Consider the following 21307-nt stretch of genomic DNA (forward strand, 5'->3'; position numbering starts at 1 on the left):
CCAAGTTCTTACCTGTTCAAGAGCTGAACCGGTTAAACATGATATTTATTGTGGGAGAATGCTTGTTCGTCATCCCAATAAGGTGATAACACAGAAAGTATTGAAGTTAGTTTATTCGTAGTCTTCTAAGCACAAACAGTTTTCCTACTCACCTGACAAAGGCTCCGCTCCAGAGCAGAAAACTGGTTTATGCTTTGAAGACTACGAATAAATGTATGTTCTAAAACTTGCTGTGTTAGCACCGTATTGACAGCTTTGCTTCTGCAGCTTGACTTCTGGTCAGCTACAGATGCAAACAATGCTCTTAAACAAGGTTTTTCTAAGATACCTTTTAAGATAAAAGCAGGTGCTAACAGTATAATATAGCTGACAATTTGGGCATATGAAGAAGCTTCAGCTTGTACACTTGCACATCACATATCAGAATGATACTCCTTATTAATAAGATAGGATATGACTTACTGATCACAGGGGGTCTGACGTCATAGTCTAATTTTTGCCGTGCCTAGTCTGAATGGAATGAAGGTTGAGCATGTGCGTGTCTGCCCTATTTGTTCTCTATGGGGTTGTTGGGATAAACCGTGCACATAATTTAGCTGCCTCCAGTAAACGCTGTTAATCTCAATCTGATATGTGATGTGCAAGTGTTCAAGCTTATCATACGGTTAGCACCTTCTTTTAACAGCAATGGTTGGAACTAGATCAATTGTTGTTTACCTAGATGGTGCTGTCAATCTTTGATAGCTGCATTTTAGTGTTCGATACCAGGGAGGTTCCATTACAGCACCAATTACCACAAAATCCCCCACGGGATGAAATTTGAGGTTTGCTGATGGTTTATCATGACAGCCAGGAGTCTACTCAAGGCTCCTGTTGCCTCCACTTTAGCATACTAATAGAGTTCAGCCTTTTGTGTATTGAGTATTTTAATTCGAAACAAGTTTTATAGAACTTTACTTTGCTTAAGCTGTTAATGTTTTTTTCAAGAAAATGCTCTTTTAGCTTTAAATTTTTATTTTCACAAGGAGCAAGAGTTAAAAAAAACTACCCCACAATTTCTTATGCAGTTTCTTCTTAGTATGGCAATAGATTGTTTGTGGTAATAAATTGCTATATCGGCACATGGCAGGGCTGAGAAGAGGACCACCATTTGGGTTTTGGAGTGCAGATTTTGCAGGGAATGCATTGGGTGCCAGGTTGCATTGGAAAAATAAATATTTTTAGAAGTGGAAAAAACAAATGTGATATGCTACATTGTTCAACACTTTTAAAAAAAAAATATGCCTTTTAGTATTATTATTATTTATTATTATAGCGGCATTTATTCCATGGTGCTTTACATATGAAAAGAGGTACACATAATAAAAAACAAGTACAATAATCTTAAACAATACAAGTCACTGACTGGTACAGGAGGAGAGAGGACCCAGAGGGCTCACAGTTTACTTTATAAAAATGCCTAAATGAAAATATAGTTGCACTACATCTCACCATTAGAGTCTATAGCTCTGCCAAGTAGTACACTGATGCGGAATCCAAGCGTTCCAATGAAAGTCAATGGCGGCGAAAACACAGTGTTTCCGCAAAATAATTGGTAGTGCTGCGTTTTTTTTCCACAATGATAACCTGCAGCGGAAATTTCCGCAGCATGTGCACAGCACATGTGGATTATCATTGGGGAACATGGCAGGCCTTCTACCATGCATTTTTAAAGCGTTTTTGCCACTGCGGAAACGCTTAAAAAATGCATGTGGATTTTACATGCGTTTTTCCAGCCTGGTAGAAGCGTTTGTCAAGTGTTTTTGCATGCAATTCTGCATGCGGGTTATCAAGTGCTTTCCCAAGCGATTTTAGCATCACTTGGAAAAGTGCTTGACAACTTTGTCACACTATATAAATCCATGCAACCGGCATGGATTTATATAGTGTGACCAAGTAATAGTTAAAAAAAAAGAATAAGAATGGTGAAAAATAAAAAATAAAAATTATACTTACCTTCCGATGGCCCCCGGTGTTTTCTCCGCTGCGTCAAGTCTGTTGCATCGGTCGCGGTGGTGTGAAAGAACCTGCCATGACTTCATTTAGTCATGTGACAGGTCACGCGACTGCCGACGTCAGCGGTTGCATGACCTGTCACATGACTAAATGACGTTATGGCAGGTCCTTTCACATCACTGCGACCCATACAACAGACCAGACGCATCGCTGAGGAGACCGGGAGCCATCAGAAGCTAAGTATAATCTTTATTTTTTATTTTAAATTCTTTTTTTAACAGTTTCTATGGTGCCTGGGTCTGGAGGAGAGTCTCCTCTTCTCCAAACCCAGGTACCATCCGCACATTGAACTGTATGATATCCGCATGGGCACATGTGTTCACACGGATAATATGCGGTTCAATGCAAGTCAATGGCGGCAATTACGCTGCGTGTCCGCAATATTAATAGACATGCTGAGTATTTTTCCGCAATGATAATCAACAGCGGAAATTTCCGCAGCATGTGCAGATTATCATTGGGGACCATGGGGCACGTATTACCAAGCGTTTTTTAAGTGTTTTTGCAGCGGAAATTTGGCAGCAAAAATGTTCGAAAAATGCATAGTGGGCACACAGCCTAATTCACCAAAGGGAATAAATGGTGTTAAGTTTTGAACAAGGGCACAGACACTTGCAGTAGATTTGTCACAGAAATGTTTGCACCTGAAAATTAGTTAAATTCATTTCAATGGGACTTAGAAAAAATATGTGCTGGCTGTAAAATCTTTTTTAGATAAATGGTTTGGTCACAAACATTTCTGTAAGATAATCAGCAGTTTCTATACTCCTAGGTCAAGTTCCCATGTGTAAAAACACTGCTTTTTTATGCCTTTTTTGGGCAGATTTCATGAAGCATATTCATGTTTCTTTCTTTTTACTTTCAGAAAAACTGGGATTCTGCATTTATAAAAGCAATTGCATTTTTAAAATGAATTTTCAGGTTATCCATAGAAATATAAAGGGAAAAGAACAAAGCAAAGCTCTCCAGTGTTTTTAAATGAACAGTGGACATGAGTTTTCATGAATTAACATCTACTTTTCTTGAACTGTTAAATGCTGCAGAAAAATTGCATTGTTTACGTTATGTGGGAACATGGCCTTAGGCAATGATCACATGCAGCTTTTTTTTAATGCAGAAAATAAGCTGCTTTTTACAGTACTAGCAAAAGCTATGAGATCTCAGAAACCTCATGCACATGGTTGTTTTTTTTCCTGACTCAAAATTAGAACTGCAGCACTTTTTAAATCTACAGCATGTCAATTCTTTCAGTGTTTTTTCAGCATTTTATAACCCATAAAAAACGATGAGAAAGAGCAAAAAAATACTGCAAAAAAGTTTTGCTGCAATTTTACAGAATTTTTGCTGAAATAAACATGTATTGTAAAGAAATTACATATGTATTTCACGCAAAATAAAAAGTTGCTAAAGAACAGTGCAAAAAAACAGTAAAACTGGAGTTTTAAACACAACGATTTTACTGCCAGCAGGTTTTGTCTGCATAAAAAACACTTTTGCTACATGTGAACATAGCCTTAGACCATCCATGGAACAATACATTAGCTACATTGTTAAACAGTTACTTAAATATGATAGACTATCCCCTAGGATAATAACATTGAATATACTTATTTTTATATAAATCAAAATACACACAAAGTGCTGCAGAAAAGTGTGCAGCTACCAGCTTACTTTACACAAAATAGGTTTACAACTCCTGAAAACCTTGAAGCTACCACATGATCTTTTTGTTTTGTTTGGTTGTATGTTACTTTTATTTGAGTTTGTATGATTTTCTTTTTTTTTGTGTTTTGCCAATTTCATAGCCATTCAGCTTTGGCAAAAGACAATTGTTTTTTTCAGTGTGCTAAATCCTGTAAAAAAACATTAAAATTATGCAAAGAATAAAAGTCAAGGACATAAAGAAGTGATTAGTTTAATAATTATGTTCAGAGTTTTACAAAGTCCTTGAGGGCATTCAACTAATGAGATCAATTGAATTGCTGATTGATTTCAACCATTCTAATCTGCATTAACTTTAACATTTCAAGTGGAGAATCATTCAGATAAAATGCCATAGTTCTGTAAGCTACATGAAAAAAAATCTTTAAAAACTGGCATAATTAATATGCTAACTATAAAGGGAAAGTTTTACATGCAAGTATATTAAAGTAGCAGAAGTGAAGTGTAATGAACTGGAAAACAGTTAAGGCTCAGCTTGCTTAATTAATTTTATGTTTACTAATACTCAAGGGGCTTATGATTGTGGTCATGTTTTCTGCCACTAAATTCCAGAGAAAATGATTCATTTAGCTTCTATTTAAAGAGCAAACAATAAGGCTTGGTTCACAAGGTGTGGAAAATGTTTATTATGAAATCAGCAATGGGTGAAGGCTAAAAGAAGAAGTAAAATGAGCACTTTTTTTATGCAGCTGCACATGCATGGGAATTTTGAATTTTAGAATATGTGATTAGGTGCTCTTTACTTTCATCAGCTTTTTTTCAGTAGTAATGAGGAAGACGAACACATCAAATATACATTTTCTTTTTTTAGAATCCTGGCAACAGGAAATTATTTTCCACCCCGAAGCTTTAAGTTTTTCCTTTGACTTAAAAATGTATTGGTGTTGTGGATTATTCTTTAACAGTGGCTGGACATATTCCCAGGGTTCTTAAGCAACATAGTTCCCTGACTACATTGGGGCTTTGGAAAACAAACTCATCCTTGTGAAGAAGCTCACTCAGGGTACAGGTACTATAATTGCAAGAAAAATTTAGAGGTGATGCTGTTGGCCTTGGCTGGAAGTAGTTGCCATTCCATATTCTCTGATGTCTGATGTTTGTATTGTCAGAATTGTTTCCATGATGGACCCTCTCAGTTGGCGTTGGCAACCCTCAATCTCCATACTGTCAATATGATTATTGTGACCTATATTGAGTTCTTTTGAGCATATTGGCAGTAGAGGGGTCATTGCTGTTATCAATTGTCCATGTGGCATTGCCTGTGGGATGGTGGGAGTGAAGCACCCACTTACTGGTGATGAGCGAGTGTGCTCGCTACTGCACTGTACTTGCCCAAGCATCTCATTGTTCGAGATGCTCAGCGAGTACCTCCAGGATGCTCGGGCAGGAGATTGAGTCCCTGCCCTGCTTGTTTGGCACTGTTTTAACAGTGAATAAACATGCGGGGATTTCCTGCTACTCACTGTAATGCCGCAGCCATGTTGGTTGTGGCTTTACAGTGATTTGCTGGCCGCATAGAGTCATCGGGTCTATATTAGACCCGGTGACCGTATCCTCGTCACAGTCTGTCCTTCAGGCAGGCAGAGTAGGGAGAGGTGCTGCTGAGATAGGGAGATAATTGGCAGTTTATTAGTGAGGTATTAGGTATGTCACAGCAATATATACACATCTAAACTTACAATCCCTCTAAGGACTAATCCAGCTGCATATATTATTCCTGGTTATAGCAGGAGTTAGACAGGCAGAGTTTACGGAAAGTGTATAGAGCAGAAAAGGGTCCATTGCATGTTCTGTATGCTGCTGTTTCAGATGTTCATAGACCTTATATTCGGGCAACAATTTTTTTTTCTCTTAATCCTGATTATTTGCTTAAAAAGCAATATAGTACACCATTTTTACAGCTCCATTTGCTTGTTAGCAGAATACATCCAGATTTGTCTGATTTTATTCGCATTGCTGTATTGTGGAAGCAGAGAAACTTGCCCATCATCAGACATGATCCGATATTACTTCCATAATAATCGTGACATTTTTGGGAGCATGCCAAATATTACACTCCAGTTCAAGTCTGCCAGTTGTGTGTTGTTCAACCTACTCAAATTTAGTTGCTGACCAATACTTTATCTCTAACGCCACTGTCATCAAATGTGATCTAATATTACTGCTGTAATAATCTGCACATTTTTTGGACTGTGCCAAATATTACACTTCAATTAAAATAGTCAAGGCACATGGCAAGGGTCGGGAAAGTGGACGTGATGCTGATGGGGCACTCAGAGGCCGAGTCCGTGGGCAAGATGAAACTGTGCCTGCTAAGGGAGCACAACAAACACCCACATCATGTCAAACTACTTTCCTGTCCCAATTTCTAGGAGGCGACGGAACACCACTAGTGAAGCCAGAGTAGTCTGAAAAGGTTGTTGGTTGGATAGCAGATAATGCTTCCAGTCACTTTGAAAAAAACACCACCACCACCCTGTCTTCTACACGGTCCAGTCTCAGTAGCCATGAGTCTGGACCACATATTCCTCACCTTGATCCTCCTTCCTCCCACCATGCCCACCATGAACGGACACAAATGATCCCACACTTGGACACTCTGAAGAGCTGTTTACTTTTCCATTTATAGATTCTGGCCTCTCGCCGGGCTCGATTCAAGTGGGGCAAGAGGAGATCACATGTAACAATGCCCAAATATTTGTGCAGCCATGGTCACACGAAGGTAATGGTAAGAAAGTACAATTACTGTCACAAGAGGTGGATGATGATGATGATGAGACACAATTGCCAGCAAGTCAGGAGGAGGCCCAGGGTGGGTAAATGGAAAACGAGGTGGTGGACGATGAAGTCAATGACCCAAGCTGGCAATGTAAAATGCATAGTGAGGACAGCAGCACAGAGGGTGAGGAAGGTGTAGCACCATAATAGGCAGGAACAAGCAGTGGGGTGGTGACAGACACAAGGCGGGCAACTGTTCCCCAGAACACCAACATGGAGGAAGTTGCCAGTCCAACTGTTAGGTCTTCCAGAGTTTTTTTTTTTTTTTTAACACAGTCCAGACAACGCCTAAAGGCCATTTTCAACATCTGCCATGCCAGCATCAGCAGTAGCAGCAAAACTACCAGCATGACCACCACCAGCATGCTAAGGCACATGACAGCAGAGCACCCAACTAGTTGGGCAAAATTCCAGGGGCCAGAAATAGTGTCTGTGGGTGACACCACTGCCTGTTTTACTGTTGTGCATGCATGTCAATCCCCTGTCCATGGCACAGGCAAAGATGCCTCCAGCCTTGCACCTGTTGTTGCACAATTGCAATCACCACCATCAGCAACCCCGTCCACGTCCTTCCGCCAGCACAGCGTCACTACCACAGTACTTTGAATGCAAGCACAAATACGCAGCCAATGCCCCACAGGCCACAGGGCTAAACTGCCACATTTCTCAACTGCTTGCACTAGAAATGTTGCCTTTTAGGCTCATGGAGACGTAGTCTTTCTGCAACCTCATGTCGGTGGCCATCCCTCGGTATTTGGTCCCTAGCCGCCACTATTTCTCCCGGTGTGCCGTCCTCATCTTACATGTGTCCCAGAACATTATCCGTGCCCTCAATAATCCAGTTACTTGGAAATTCCAACTAACCATGAGCACGTGGACAAGTGCTTGTGTCCAGGGACGGTACATCTCGCTGATGGCACACTGGGTTAATATAGTTGAAGACGGGACTCAGTTGGACCCTGGGATGAAACATGTCCTCCAGAAGCCGAGGATTGCGAGCCCTGGGTCAATCACAGTTTCCCCCAAATTCTACAGCTCCTGCACCTCCTCCTCCTCCTCTTCAGCCTCCATCTCCGAAATGACAACAGACCATATCAGTCAGAAGTTGGAAGCATTGCAGCATTGCTTCGGCCAACTGGCAGCAGGCTGTGCTGAAGCTTGTATGCTTAGTTGACAAACCGCACACCACTGCAGAGTTGTTGACAGCTGTAACAGAGCATGTAGATCGTGGCTGTCACTGCTGAACCTACAGCCAGGCATGGTAATGTGTGACAATTGCTGGAACCTGGTGGCGGCTCTGAAGCTAGGCAATCTCGTACACGTACCATGCCTGGCCCATGTGCTCAACCTAGTTGTTCAGTGGTTTCTCAAAACCTACCCAGATCTGCCTTATCTACTTTTGAAAGTATGCCGTTTGTGGGCCCATTTCCAAAAGTCAGCTACAGCTTCCACCACCCTCGTCGTGCTTCAGCAGTGTTTACATCTTCCAGCTCAACGACTGGTGTGCGATGTCACAACGCATTGGAACTCAACCTTGCATATGTTGGGAAGGATTTGTTAGCAGCAGAGGGCAATTGTTGAATACCAGCTTCAATACTACTGTCGGTATTCAGGTCAGTCTTCGCTCATAAGAGCTGATGAGAGGACACTGTTGTCTGACATCTGTACCATCCTCCAAAACTTTGAGGACACCACCAAGATGTCGAGCAGCGATGACGCCATAATTAGCATCACCATCCTGCTTCTCTGTCTACTGAAATGCGTGCTGCTCACAATTGAAGAGGAGGCATTGCAGGAGGAGCAATATGAGATGGAGCAAGGAACCATACAGGGTGATGCCACACAACCCAGCCTCATCCCATCTCAATGCAGATTAGGTGATAATGAGGAGGAGGAAAAAGAAGAGGAGGAACAAGATCAGTTTTCCTGCGCTACAGAGGGTACTACCCACACAACAGTTATGCCATCTGTTCAGCATAGATGGCCTGAGGAGAGGGACAATGAGAAGGAGGACCAGGAGGAGAATGAGGAGGAGGAAAGCATGGACAGTTGTTCTCTTGGTCAGGACAGGGAAGTCTTTGCTTTTTGCATTCTGGCACACATGGTTGACTTTATGTTCCGCTGCCTTTCCTGTGAGCCTTGCGTTGTATGCATTTTGGGCAACAGTAATTACTGGTTGGTCACACTTCTAGACCTTCTAGAACTTTCTATCTCTCCTTCCCGTGGGGAAAAGGTCTAATAAAATGTTGCAGTACTAGAAGGGACTTGTTGAATAATTATTAAAAAAACTCCAATCTGAAAACGCTGGCAGCAGAGGTCACAGTTCGTTGGACAACCAAGGAGTACAGGCAAGGGAGACACAGATATGATGCATAAGAAAAAATTGTGAAGAACGGGTGGATGATATATATTTTAACATATATAATCTTAATGGTAGGAATCACCCACATAGTGAAAAATTGTATATCTGCTTATTGGAATCAATAGACAATCGGAAACAAACAACACCCAATAGAATAAATCCAAAAGGTAGGTCAGATATAATTCAATTAAAAAACTTTTATTATAACAATGGGGTACATGGTAGCAAAGAAAAAGAGCACACAAACATGGTAATACAATATTAAAATATTAGTACACGAAATTGTATACGTAGAGTGCAGAAAAGATGCCAGGACTCAGTATAGGCAGCTGAGTTATGATTATAGATTAGAGATGAGCGGTGTTCGACTAGAACTGTTGCCAATCTCAAATTCGAGCTGTTTTGGGCGGTGTTCGAGTTGTTCGACGAACCCGAACGATTTGCAAAAAATTCGGCTGTTCGAGGTTATGTTCGATAACTGTTCGTGCACCAAAAGCGTGTCCTGCATGTCTGGCGCTATTTAGAGCACCAATCATGCAGGGATTGTCTGCCACTCACTGTAATGCCACAGCCATGGTGGTTGTGACATTACAGTGATTGCCCAAATCGATGGGAACAGTGCTCACAGTGAAACATGAAAAGCCGGCATTTCAGCAGCGGCATACACCGGTACCCGACAATTTAGAACCGAAAGAATAGAGCATCACACATAGATTAGATAGATAGAAACATGTCAGTCACATATATATGAAGTACAGTGACAGTGTTGCTTACTGTACTTGTCATTTAGTGTAAAGGATTTATTAAAAAAAATATTAGTGTTTTTATGCACCGTCTCTTTAAAAAAGCCGGCCGGCAATTCAGCAGCGGTACCCGACAATTTAGAATAGAAGGAATAGAGAATCACACATAGATTAGATAGATAGAAACATGTCAGTCACATATATAAGAAGTACAGTGACAGTGTTGATTACTGTACTTGCCATTTAGTGTAAAGGATTTATTAAAAAAAATAATAGTGTTTTCATGCACCGTCTCTTTAAAAAAGCCGGCCGGCAATTCAGCATCTGTACCCGACAATTTAGAATGGAAGGAATAGAGCATCACACATAGATTAGATAGACAGAAACATGTCAGTCACATATATATGAAGTACAGTGACAGTGTTGATTACTGTACTTGTCATTTAGTGTTAAAATAAAGGATTTATTAAAAAAAAAATTGGCGTGGGGTTCCCCATAATTTTAGGCTCTAGCGGAGGTTAAGCAGACAGCTGGGGCAGATGTTTGAAGCCTGGGAAGGGGGTAATACCCACGGAGCTTCCCAGGCTACTAATATCAGCCCCCAGCTGAATGCCTAGCCTTTACTAGCTATTAAAATGGGGGACCCCCCAAAAAATTGACGTGGGGTCCCCCCTATTTTAGTAGCTAGCAAAGGCTAGGCAGACAGCTGGGGGCTGATATTAATAGCCCAGGAAGGGTGCCATGAATATTGGCCCCCTCCCAGGCTAGAAACACCAGCCGTCAGCCGCCCCAGAAATGGCGCATCCATAGGATGCGCCAACTCTGGCACTTAGCCTCGCTCTTCCCACTGCCCTGTAGCGGTGGCAGTGGGGTAATAGGGTTGGGGTTGATGTCAGCTTATAATGGCAGCTGACATCAAGCCCAGGTTAGTAATGGAGAGGCGTCTATAAGACACCCCCATTACTAACCCCATAGTCAAAGTTAAAAAAAACCACAAACACCCAGAATAAAGTCCTTTAATTGAAATAAAGACACAATTCTTTATTGTTCTAAATTAAACCATACTTACAATCACGCCCATTCCAGCTGAAGCCAACGATCCCCTGCAATAAAAGAAAAATAATAAAGCAACATCATCCTTACCTTTCCATGGTTCCCACGACAGCTTCAGCTCTGCTACATCGAGATGACAGGCTGGACCGCAGCAGAAAGCTGCCATCCAGCCTGTCATCCCGCAGACACTGAGATGCGCAGGCATGCTTGCACTCCTCAGCGTCTCTCTGTGACGGCATAAAGATGAGCCGAGTTCATGTCCAATGAACTCGGCTCACCTCATGCACGTCACTGACAACGTGGGAAAATTCTCACGCTGAAGCGCTGAGTGCAGGAGAATTCTCCCACGCTGTCAGTGACGTGCATAAGGTGAGCTCATGTCCAATGAACTCAGCTCACCTCATGCACGTCACTGACAGCGTGGGAAAATTCTCCTGCACTCAGCGCTTCAGCGTGAGAATTCTCCCACGCTGAAGCGCTGAGTGCAGGAGAATTTTCCCACGCTGTCAGTGACGTGCATGAGGTGAGCCGAGTTCATTGGACATTAACTCGGCTCATCTGGATGCCCTCACAGAGAGACATTTCTGGGGCGGCTGACGGCTGGTGTTTCTAGCCTGGGAGGGGGCCAATATTCATGGCACCCTTCCTGAGCTATTAATATCAGCCCCCAGCTGTCTGCCTAGCCTTTGCTAGCTATTAAAATAGGGGGGACCCCACGTCATTTTTTTGGGGTGGTCCCCCATTTTAATAGCTAGTAAAGGCTAAGTATTCAGCTGGGGGCTGATATTAGTAGCCTGGGAAGCTCCATGGGTATTACCCCCTTCCCAGGCTTCAAACATCTGCCCCAGCCGTCTGCTTAACCTCCGCTAGAGACTAAAATTACGGGGAACCCCACGCCAATTTTTATTTTAATAAATCCTTTATTTTAACTCTAAATGACAAGTACAGTAAGCAACACTGTCACTGTACTTATTATATATGTGACTGACATGTTTCTATCTATCTAATCTATGTGTGAAGCTCTATTCTTTCTGTTCTAAATTGTCGGGTACAGATGCTGAATTGCCGGCCGGCTTTTTTAAAGAGACGGTGCATGAAAACACTAATATTTTTTTTAATAAATCCTTTACACTAAATGGCAAGTACAGTAATCAACACTGTCACTGTACTTCTTATATGTGTGACTGACATGTTTCTATCTATCTAATCTATGTGTGATTCTCTATTCCTTCCATTCTAAATTGTCGGGTACCGCTGCTGAATTGCCGGCCGGCTTTTTTAAAGAGATGGTGCATGAAAACACTAATATTTTTTTAAATAAATCCTTTACACTAAATGACAAGTGCAGTAACCAACACTGTCACTGTGCTTCTTATTTGTGTGACTGACATGTTTCTATCTATCTAATCTATGTGTGATGCTCTATTCCTTCTTGTCTAAATTGTCGGGTACCGGTGTATGCCGCTGCTGAATTTGCCGGCAGGCTTTTTTAAAGAGAGTGTCATCTGAGCAGTTTGTCAGCTTTTGGACACCTTTGCATGTGTTTTCTATGTGTTTCTATGTGTTTTTGTTTGCCTGCCATTGGTTTTAACGGTGTTCGACGGTGTTCTAAGGCGTTCGACGAACCGAACTGAACCCGAACACTACGGGGGTGGCTCAACACTATTATAGATGCAATAAAAAAATAAATGTCAATAGATAATTCAATGGCAATTATACATTCATCTAAGGATTGCAAAGAGTATCAGGTTAAGGCTAGATGTATATAGGAAACAAGGTGACTCTAAATATGTGCACATATCATTAGGCCAATTATAAATCATCCAAGAATAAAATCTAAAAGAGCATCTAAGGTTAGTAGCAAAGCATGCAATGTACTCACATTATTCACATGTATGTCTGTATGCTATAATGGTAATTGATGCGTAATTTGTAAGGCACAAGCATGCTAGGCAGTTCCTAGGCTGAAATGTCCTACTGCTGGTTTGGCACTCAACCCGACACGCGTTTCAGTGCGTCCTTCATCATCCCCTGACAAATGGAAAATGGCCCGGGGTGACCGCTCCTGATCGCTGTCGATGACAGTGGCTCTTGAAAATCAAATTTTATTCCCACAGGGGCATGACAACATGCTGAGTTGGACGGCTAGTCTGGAGAAGCAAATGCCCCATTGTCTAGTCAAAAGGTTAATTTGCATATGATAAACTTATTTTAGAAATACTTAGGCATAACACACGGACTGTTTGGCAGGGAATTTATACATGAAGATATAAATGCTTGTGATTTTGGGTTATGAGGGACATGTCAGGTCCCCTTTAAGATTTATCTATCCCTATGCTGTGTGCTCTGAGTGCTCCTATTTCGCCCGCCAGGTTGCAATTCATTCTGCCCTCAGTTTGGGCAGCAGGAATAGCCTGATAGCTTCCATTAAATAAAAGGTGTAGAAAATTGAATTATAAAACTTCTGCAAACAGCAGTAAAACTTCATATGGTTTTTGATAATGCATTTAAAAAAAGAATCATATTAGGTTTCCTTCACACAGCTCAGAAAGAACATCGGGTATGGTCTTTCAACTGTTCCTTTTTAAAGGAAACAAAATGGCTTACAAACAGACTAGGGGTATGTTCACGTAACATTGTTTTAGAAGTATTTGAGGCCAGCAAGTTTTTAAGGTGGAAGATAGGTTAGGACATGCCAGTGCATTTTGTTCAGAAGCATCTTTTTTATGTATATTCGGTCTCATTTTGCAACATTTTTTGGTTCCAGCTTTTTTATTTTACTTGTTGAACACCAAATAAATTAGTGAGCGGCTTCCAAGTGGAAGCAGCCCCCTGAATGGTCAGATCACTTATTTTAATTGCTTTGCGTCTCTAGAAACCTGAAGTATTTAAAAAGCTTGGAAGACTAAACATTAGTGAAGAGCGAGCACTAAAATGCTCGGGTGCTCGTTGCTCTGGTCAAGCAAATTGGAATGCTCGAGTGTTCGGTCCGAGTAACAATCCCAATGTAAATCTATGGGAAACTCGAGCATTTTTCCCCCCGGAGGTCTGCAGAGGGCCTAAAAATTGTCCAAATCAACATGAACAGTGCTCAAATGACATGGGAACAGCATGGAGAAGACCCCTGGAAGCATTTCTGACAACATCCGGGTCACCAGGAGGCAGGATGTTACTTTGGTCATGCGCAGTGCATGACCAAAGTAATGTCTCCCTGTGTGCAGAGCTGACAGGCTGCATGGCACAGGGAACTGCTGCTCTCTATGCCATGCAGCCGATCAGGCTGCAAAAAGTAAAAGTCCCTTAGTGGGACATATTGTAGGAGTAAAAAAAAAGTAGAAAAGTAAAAAAAATAAATAAAAAAAATTTGTAAAAATATAAAAAATAAAATTGAAAATGTAATCCCCCAAAAATAAAAATATATTGAACCCATAATATTTATTGATTATGAAAAAATAAAATAAACCAAATCAAAGTATACATATTTGGTATCACCGCGTCCGGAACGACCTGACCTATAAAACTGTCCCACTAGTTAACCCCTTTATTGAACACGGTAAAAAAAAAAAAAAACTAAGCAAAAAACAATGCTTTATCATCATACTGCCAAACAAAAAATGGAATAACACGCAATCAAAAAGATGAATGTAAATAAAAATGGTACTGCTGAAAACGTCATCTTGCCCCGCAAATAACAAGCCACCATACAGCTCCATCAGCCGAAAAATAAAAAAGATATAGCTCTCAGAATAAATCAATGCAAAAATTTTTTTTTTTCCAGAAAATAGTTTTTATTGTATAAAAGCACCAAAACATAAAAAAAAAATATAAATACGGTACCGCTGTAAACGTACTGACCCGAAGAATAAAGCTACCTTATCAATTTTACCACACACAGAGCGGCATAGAAAGAAACCATTAAAAACAATTCCAGAATTGCTGTTTTTTGTTTATTCTGCCTCCCAAATATCGGAATACAAAGATATCAAAAAATGTCACATGCCCGAAAATGGTACCAATAAAAACATCAACTTGTCCCGCAAAAAACAAGCCGTCACATGACTGTCGGCCAAAATATGGAAAAATTATAGCTCTCAAAAAATGACGATGCAAAAACTAGTCTTTGCAAAAAATAGCATCTTTTAGTGTGTGACAGCTGTCAATCATAAAAACCCAATATGAATCTGGCATCGCTGTAATCACACTGACCCGAATAATAAAGTCGTCTAATCACTTATACCACATGAGGAACAGTGTAAAAAAATAAACTTTAGGGTTAGGATGGTGTTAGGGTTTGTGTTAGGCATGTGCTAGGGTTAGGGTTGTGTTGGGGTTAGGGTTCGGCTACGGTTAGGGTTGGGCTAGGGTTAGGGTTGGAGTTAGGGTTGGGGTTTTTGGTTAGGGTTGGGCTAGGGTTAGGGTTGGGCTAGGGTGGAGCTAGGGTTAGGGTTGAGGTTAGGGTTGGGATTAGGGTTGTGATTCGGGTTGGGGTTAGGGTTGGGGTTTTTGGTTAGGGTTGGGCTAGCGTTAGGGTTGGGCTAGGGTGGAGCAAGGGTTAGTGTTGTGGTTAGGGTTAGTGTTGGGGTTGTATTAGAGTTGGGGTTAGGGTTGGGATTTTTTCAAAAGTAAAGAAAATAAAAAATAATGACGATATGGTAACCAGTGTTGAGCGCAAGTGCTCGCTACTTGAGTTTGCATCGGGTGCTCGTGTATGCGCTGAGTATCGTGGGTGCTCGAGTGACATGCTCGAGTCTCTGCCCCATATGCTTCGTGGCCAAAAAAACGTTACTGGGATCGCCTGCCATGCAGAAGCAATCTCCGCATGTTTTTTTTTGGGTGTCTAACAACCGTGAAACATGCGGGGCAGGAACTTGAGCATGTCACTTGAGCACCCGTGATACATTGTGCATACCCGAGTACCCAATGCGAACTCAAGTAGCGAGCACTTACGCTCAAGACTAATAGCAACTTATTCAATATGATGACCTAATGTTATCAAATTCTGTCGTACCTCTGGGTTTAAAATGTAAACTATACCCCTTGATAAAATTGTTGAGGGGTCTAGTTTCCAAAATGGAGTCAATTGTGAGGGGTTTCCACTATTTAGGCACATCAGGGTCTCCCGAAATGCGACATGGCGTCCGTTCTTGATTTCAGCCATTTTTCCGTTCAAAAAGTCACACAGTGCTCCTTCACTTCTGAACCCTGACGGACGCCCAAACAGTGTATTTTCCGACATATAGGGTATTGGCGTACTCAGGAGAAATTGCACAACAGTTTTAAAGTTCCATTTTCTCCTGTTACCCTTGTGAAACTAAAAAATTTGGGGCTCAAAGATTATTTTTGTGGAAAAAGTTTTTATTTTCACGAATTTATGTTCTAAACTTCTGTGAAGCACCTGGGGGTTCAAGGTGCTCACCACATATCTAGATAAGTTCCCTGAGGGGTCTAGTTTCCAAAATGGTGTCACTTGTAGGGGGATTTCCACTGTTTAGGCACATCAGGGGCATATCCACTAATTATTCAAGCAAATTTTACATTCAAAAAGTCAAATGGCACTCATTCCCTTCCAAACCCTGCCGTGCTCCAAAGCAGTGGTTTTCCCCCACATATGGGGTATTGGCTTACTCAGCAGAGGTTGCACAACAAGTTGCATGGTGCAATTTCTCCTGTTACCCTTATGAAAATGCAAAACTGAGGGCTGAATACATTTTTGTGGGAAAAATGTGAAAATTTATTTTCACGGCTCCATGTTATAAACTTCTGTAAAGCACCTGGGGGTTCAAAGTGCTCACCTCACATCTAGATAAGTTCCTTGAGGGGTCTAGTTTCCAAAATGGTGTCACTTGTGGGAGGTTTCCACTGTTTAGGCACATCATGGGCTCTCCAAACGCAGCATGACGTCCACTAATTATTCAAGCAAATTTTACAATCAAAAAGTCAAATGGCGCTCCTTCCCTTCCGAAACCTGCTGTGCGCCTAAGCAGTGATTTTCTCCCACATATGGGGTATCGGCTTACTCAGGAGAGATTACACAACAAGATGCATGCTGCAATTTCTCCTGTTACCCTAATGAAAATGCAAAACTGGGGGCTGAAAAAAATGTTTGTGGGAAAAATGTGAAAATTTTATTTTCACGTCTTCATGTTCTAAACTTCTGTGAAGCACCTGGGGGTTCAAGGTGTCCACCACACATCTAGATAAGTTACCTGAGGGGTCTAGTTTCCAAAATAGTTTCACTTATGGGTGGTTTCCAGTGTTTAGGAACATCAAGGGCTCTCTAAACGTAACATGGCATCCGCTAATTATTCAAGCAAATTTAAATTCAAAAAGTCAAATGGCGCTCTTTCCTTCTGAGCCCTGCCGTGCGCCCAAACAGTGTTATTTCCCCAAGTATGGGGTATTAGAGTGCTCAGGAGAATTTGCACAACAAATTTTGGGGTCTGATTTTTTCCTGTTACCCCTGCGAAAATAAAAAAATTGGGGTCTAAAGTAACATTTTTATGAAAAAAGTTAAATGTTCATTTTTTTCTTCCCCATTCTATTCTATGAAGGGTTAATAAACTTTTTGAATGTTGTTTTGAGCACCTTGAATGGTGCACTTTTTAGAATGGTGCCCCTTTTGGGTATTTTCTGTCAAAAAGGCCCCTCAGAGTCTCTTCAAATGTGATATGGTCCCTAAAAATGGTTTTGCATTTTGTAGTAAAAATGAGAAATCGCTGGTCAACTTTTAACCCTTATCTCCCTAATAAAAAAAAAATTGTTTTCAAAATTGTGCTGATATAAAGAAGACATGTGAAAATTGTAATTTATTAACTATTTTGTGTGACATACAGTATCTCTCTGATTTATGGGCATAAAAATTAAAATTTGAAAATTGCGACATTTTCAAAATTTTTGCCAAATGTAATTTTTTTTCACAAATAAACGCAAGTGATATCGAAGAAATTTTACCACTATCATGAAGTACAATATGTCACAGAATATGTCTCAGAATCAGTGGGATCCGTTGGAGCGTTCCAGAGGTATTACGTCATAAAGTGACAGTGGTCAGATTTGTAAAAATTGGCCCGGTCATTAACGTGCAAGCCACCCTCGGGGGTAAAGGGGTTAAATAGCTGGCCTGTAGGTTACTTCTATTTTTCACGTCGACCTCATGTCAATAACTTCACTGACAAACTGCAACAAAATTTAAATGGAGGCCTGAAACGCCTGAATTTGGAGCACACTTATATGTGATACATGGGACGGAAAACAACAGTTTTTAATAGCTGTCCTGTAGGTTACTATTTTTCACAGTGACCTGGTGTCAATAACTTCACTAACACACTGCAACAAAATTTAAATGGTGGCCAGAAATGCCTGAATTTGAAGCACAACTATATGTGATACGTGTGATTGAAATCGACAGTTTTAAATATCTGTCCTGTAGGTAACTATTTTTCACAGCGACCTTGTGTCAATAACTTCACTGACACACTGCAACAAAATTTAAATGGAGGCCATTATTTTCCATGTTCACTACAAATTTCTGGATTTTTATGGCTGTAGTATGGAAAGAATCTGGCTGTATTCTGCTGTGGCAACAAGCAAATGGAGCACATAAATGGTGTGCTCTGGATTGCTTTTAACCAAATAATCAGGATTAAGTGAAAAAAAATAATTTTCCTGGCCCCTGATACCTGGGGCTATTTGTAGAAATATCTGTAACAGAAGCAGCAGACAGAACAAGAATGGAGCCTCTTGTGATGTATTATACACTGCAGTCAGCCACATACACTACCTGCCTAGCTCTGACATATAAATATATATACAGTACAGACCAAAAGTTTGGACACACCTTCTCAATTAAAGATTTTTCTTCATTTTCATGACTATGAAAATTGTACATTCACACTGAAGGCATCAAAACTATGAATTAACACATGTGGGATTATATACTTAACAAAAAAGTGTGAAACAACTGAAAATATGTCTTATATTCTAGGTTCGTCAAAGTAGCCACCTTTTGCTTTGATGACTGCTTTGCACACTCTTGGCATTCTCTTGATGAGCTTCAAGAGGTAGTCACCAGAAATGGTCTTCCAACAATCGTGAAGGAGTTCCCAGAGATGATTAGCACTTGTTGGCCCTTTTGCCTTGACTGTGCGGTCCAGCTCACCCCAAACCATCTCGATTGGGTTCAGGTCTGGTGACTGTGGAGGCCAGGTCATCTGGCGTAGCACCGCATCACTCTCCTTCTTGGTAAAATAGCCTTTACACAGCCAGGAGGTGTGTTTGGGGTCATTGTCCTGTTGAAAAATAAATGATGGTCCAACTAAACGCAAACCGGATGGAATAGCATGCTGCTGCAAGATGCTGTGGTAGCCATGCTGGTTCAGTATGCCTTCAATTTCGGATAAATCCCCAACAGTGTCACCAGCAAAGCACCCCCACACCATCACATCTCCTCCTCCATGCTTCACGGTGGGAACCAGGCATGTAGAGTCCATCCGTTCACCTTTTCTGCGTCGCAAAAAGACACGGTGGTTGGAACCAAAGATCTCAAATTTGGACTCATCAGACCAAAGCACAGATTTCCACTGGTCTTATGTCCATTCCTTGTGTTCTTTAGCCCAAACAAGTCTCTTCTGCTTGTTGCCTGTCCTTAGCAGTGGTTTCCTAGCAGCTATTTTACCATGAAGGCCTGCTGCGCAAAGTCTCCTCTTAACAGTTGTTGTAGAGATGTGTCTGCTGCTAGAACTCTGTGTGGCATTGACCTGGTCTCTAATCTGAGCTGCTGTTAACCTGCGATTTCTGAGGCTGGTTACTCGGATAAACATCCTCACAAGCAGAGGAGACTCTTGGTCTTCCTTTCCTGGGGCGGTCCTCATGTGACCCAGTTTCTTTGTGGCACTTGATGGTTTTTGCAACTGCACTTGGAGACACTTTTAAAGTTTGCCCAATTTTTCGGACTGACTGACCTTCATTTCTTAAAGTAATGATGGCCACTTGTTTTTCTTTACTTTGCTGCTTTTTTCTTGCCATAACACAAATTCTAACAGTCTATTCAGTAGGAATATCAGCTGTGTATCCACCTGACTTCTGCACAACACTACTGATGGTCCCAACCCCATTTATAAGGCAAGAAATCCTACTTATTAAACCTGACAGGGCGCACCTGTGAAGTGAAAACCATTTCCGGTGACTACCTCTTAAAGCTCATCAAGAGAATGCCAAGAGTGTGCAAAGCAGTCATCAAAGCAAAAGGTTGCTACTTTGAATAACCTAGAATATAAGACATATTTTCAGTTGTTTCACACTTTTTTGTTAAGTATATAATTCCACATGTGTTAATTCACAGTTTTGATACCTTCAGTGTGAATGTATAATTTTCATAGTCATGAAAATACAGAAAAATCATTAAATGAGAAGGTGTGTCCAAACTTTTGGTCTGTACTGTATATATATATATATATATATATATATATATATATATATACAGTTATATGAAAAAGTTTGGGCACCCCTATTAATCTTAAGCTTATTGCTTTATAAAAATTGGTGTTTTTGCAACAGCTATTTCAGTTTGATATATGTAATAACTGTTGGACACAGTAATGTTTCTGCCTTGAAATGAGGTTTATTGTACTAACAGAAAATGTGCAATCTGCATTCAAACAAAATTTGACAGGTGCATAAGTATGGGCACCTCACCAGAAAAGTGACATTAATATTTAGTAGATCCTCCTTTTGCAAAAATAACAGCCTCTAGTCACTTCCTGTAGCTTTTAATGAGTTCCTGGATCCTGGATGAAGGTATTTTTGACCATTCCTCTTTACAAAACAATTCCAGTTCAGTTAAGTTTGATGGTGGCCGAGCATGGACAGCCCTCTTCAAATGATCCCACAGATGTTCAATGATATTCAGGTCTGGGGACTGGGATGGCCATTCCAGAACATTGTAATTGTTCCTCTGCATGAATGCCTGAGTAGATTTGGAGCGGTGTTTTGGATCATTGTCTTGCTGAAAGATCCATCCCCTGCGTAACTTCAGCTTTATTACTGATTCTTGAACATTATTGTCAAGAATCTGCTGATACTGAGTGGAATCCATGCGTCCCTCAACTTTAACAAGATTCCCGATGCCGGCATTGGCCACACAGACCCAAAGCATGATGGAACCTCCACCAAATTTTACTGTGGGTAGCAAGTGTTTTTCTTGGAATGCTGTGTTTTTTTGCTGCCATGCATAACGCCTTTTTGTATGACCAAACAACTCAATCTTGGTTTCATCAGTCCACAGGACCTTCTTCCAAAAAGAAATTGGCTTCTCCAAATGTGCTTTTGCATACCTCAGCCGACTCTGTTTGTGGCGTGCTTGCAGAAACGGCTTCTTTCGCATCACTCTCCCATACAGCTTCTCCTTGTGCAAAGTGCGTTGTATAGTTGACCAATGCACAGTGACACCATCTGCAGCAAGTTGATGCTGCAGCTCTCTGGAGGTGGTCTGAGGATTGTCCTTGACTGATCCCACCATTCTTTTTCTCTGCCTTTCTGATGTTTTTCTTGGCCTGCCACTTCTGGCCTTAACAAGAACTGTCCCTGTGTTCTTCCA

The sequence above is a fragment of the Phyllobates terribilis genome, unplaced genomic scaffold (assembly GCF_046119375.1).
Source record: "Phyllobates terribilis strain yellow unplaced genomic scaffold, ASM4611937v1 Scaffold_5__5_contigs__length_657084704, whole genome shotgun sequence".
NCBI lineage: Eukaryota > Metazoa > Chordata > Amphibia > Anura > Dendrobatidae > Phyllobates > Phyllobates terribilis.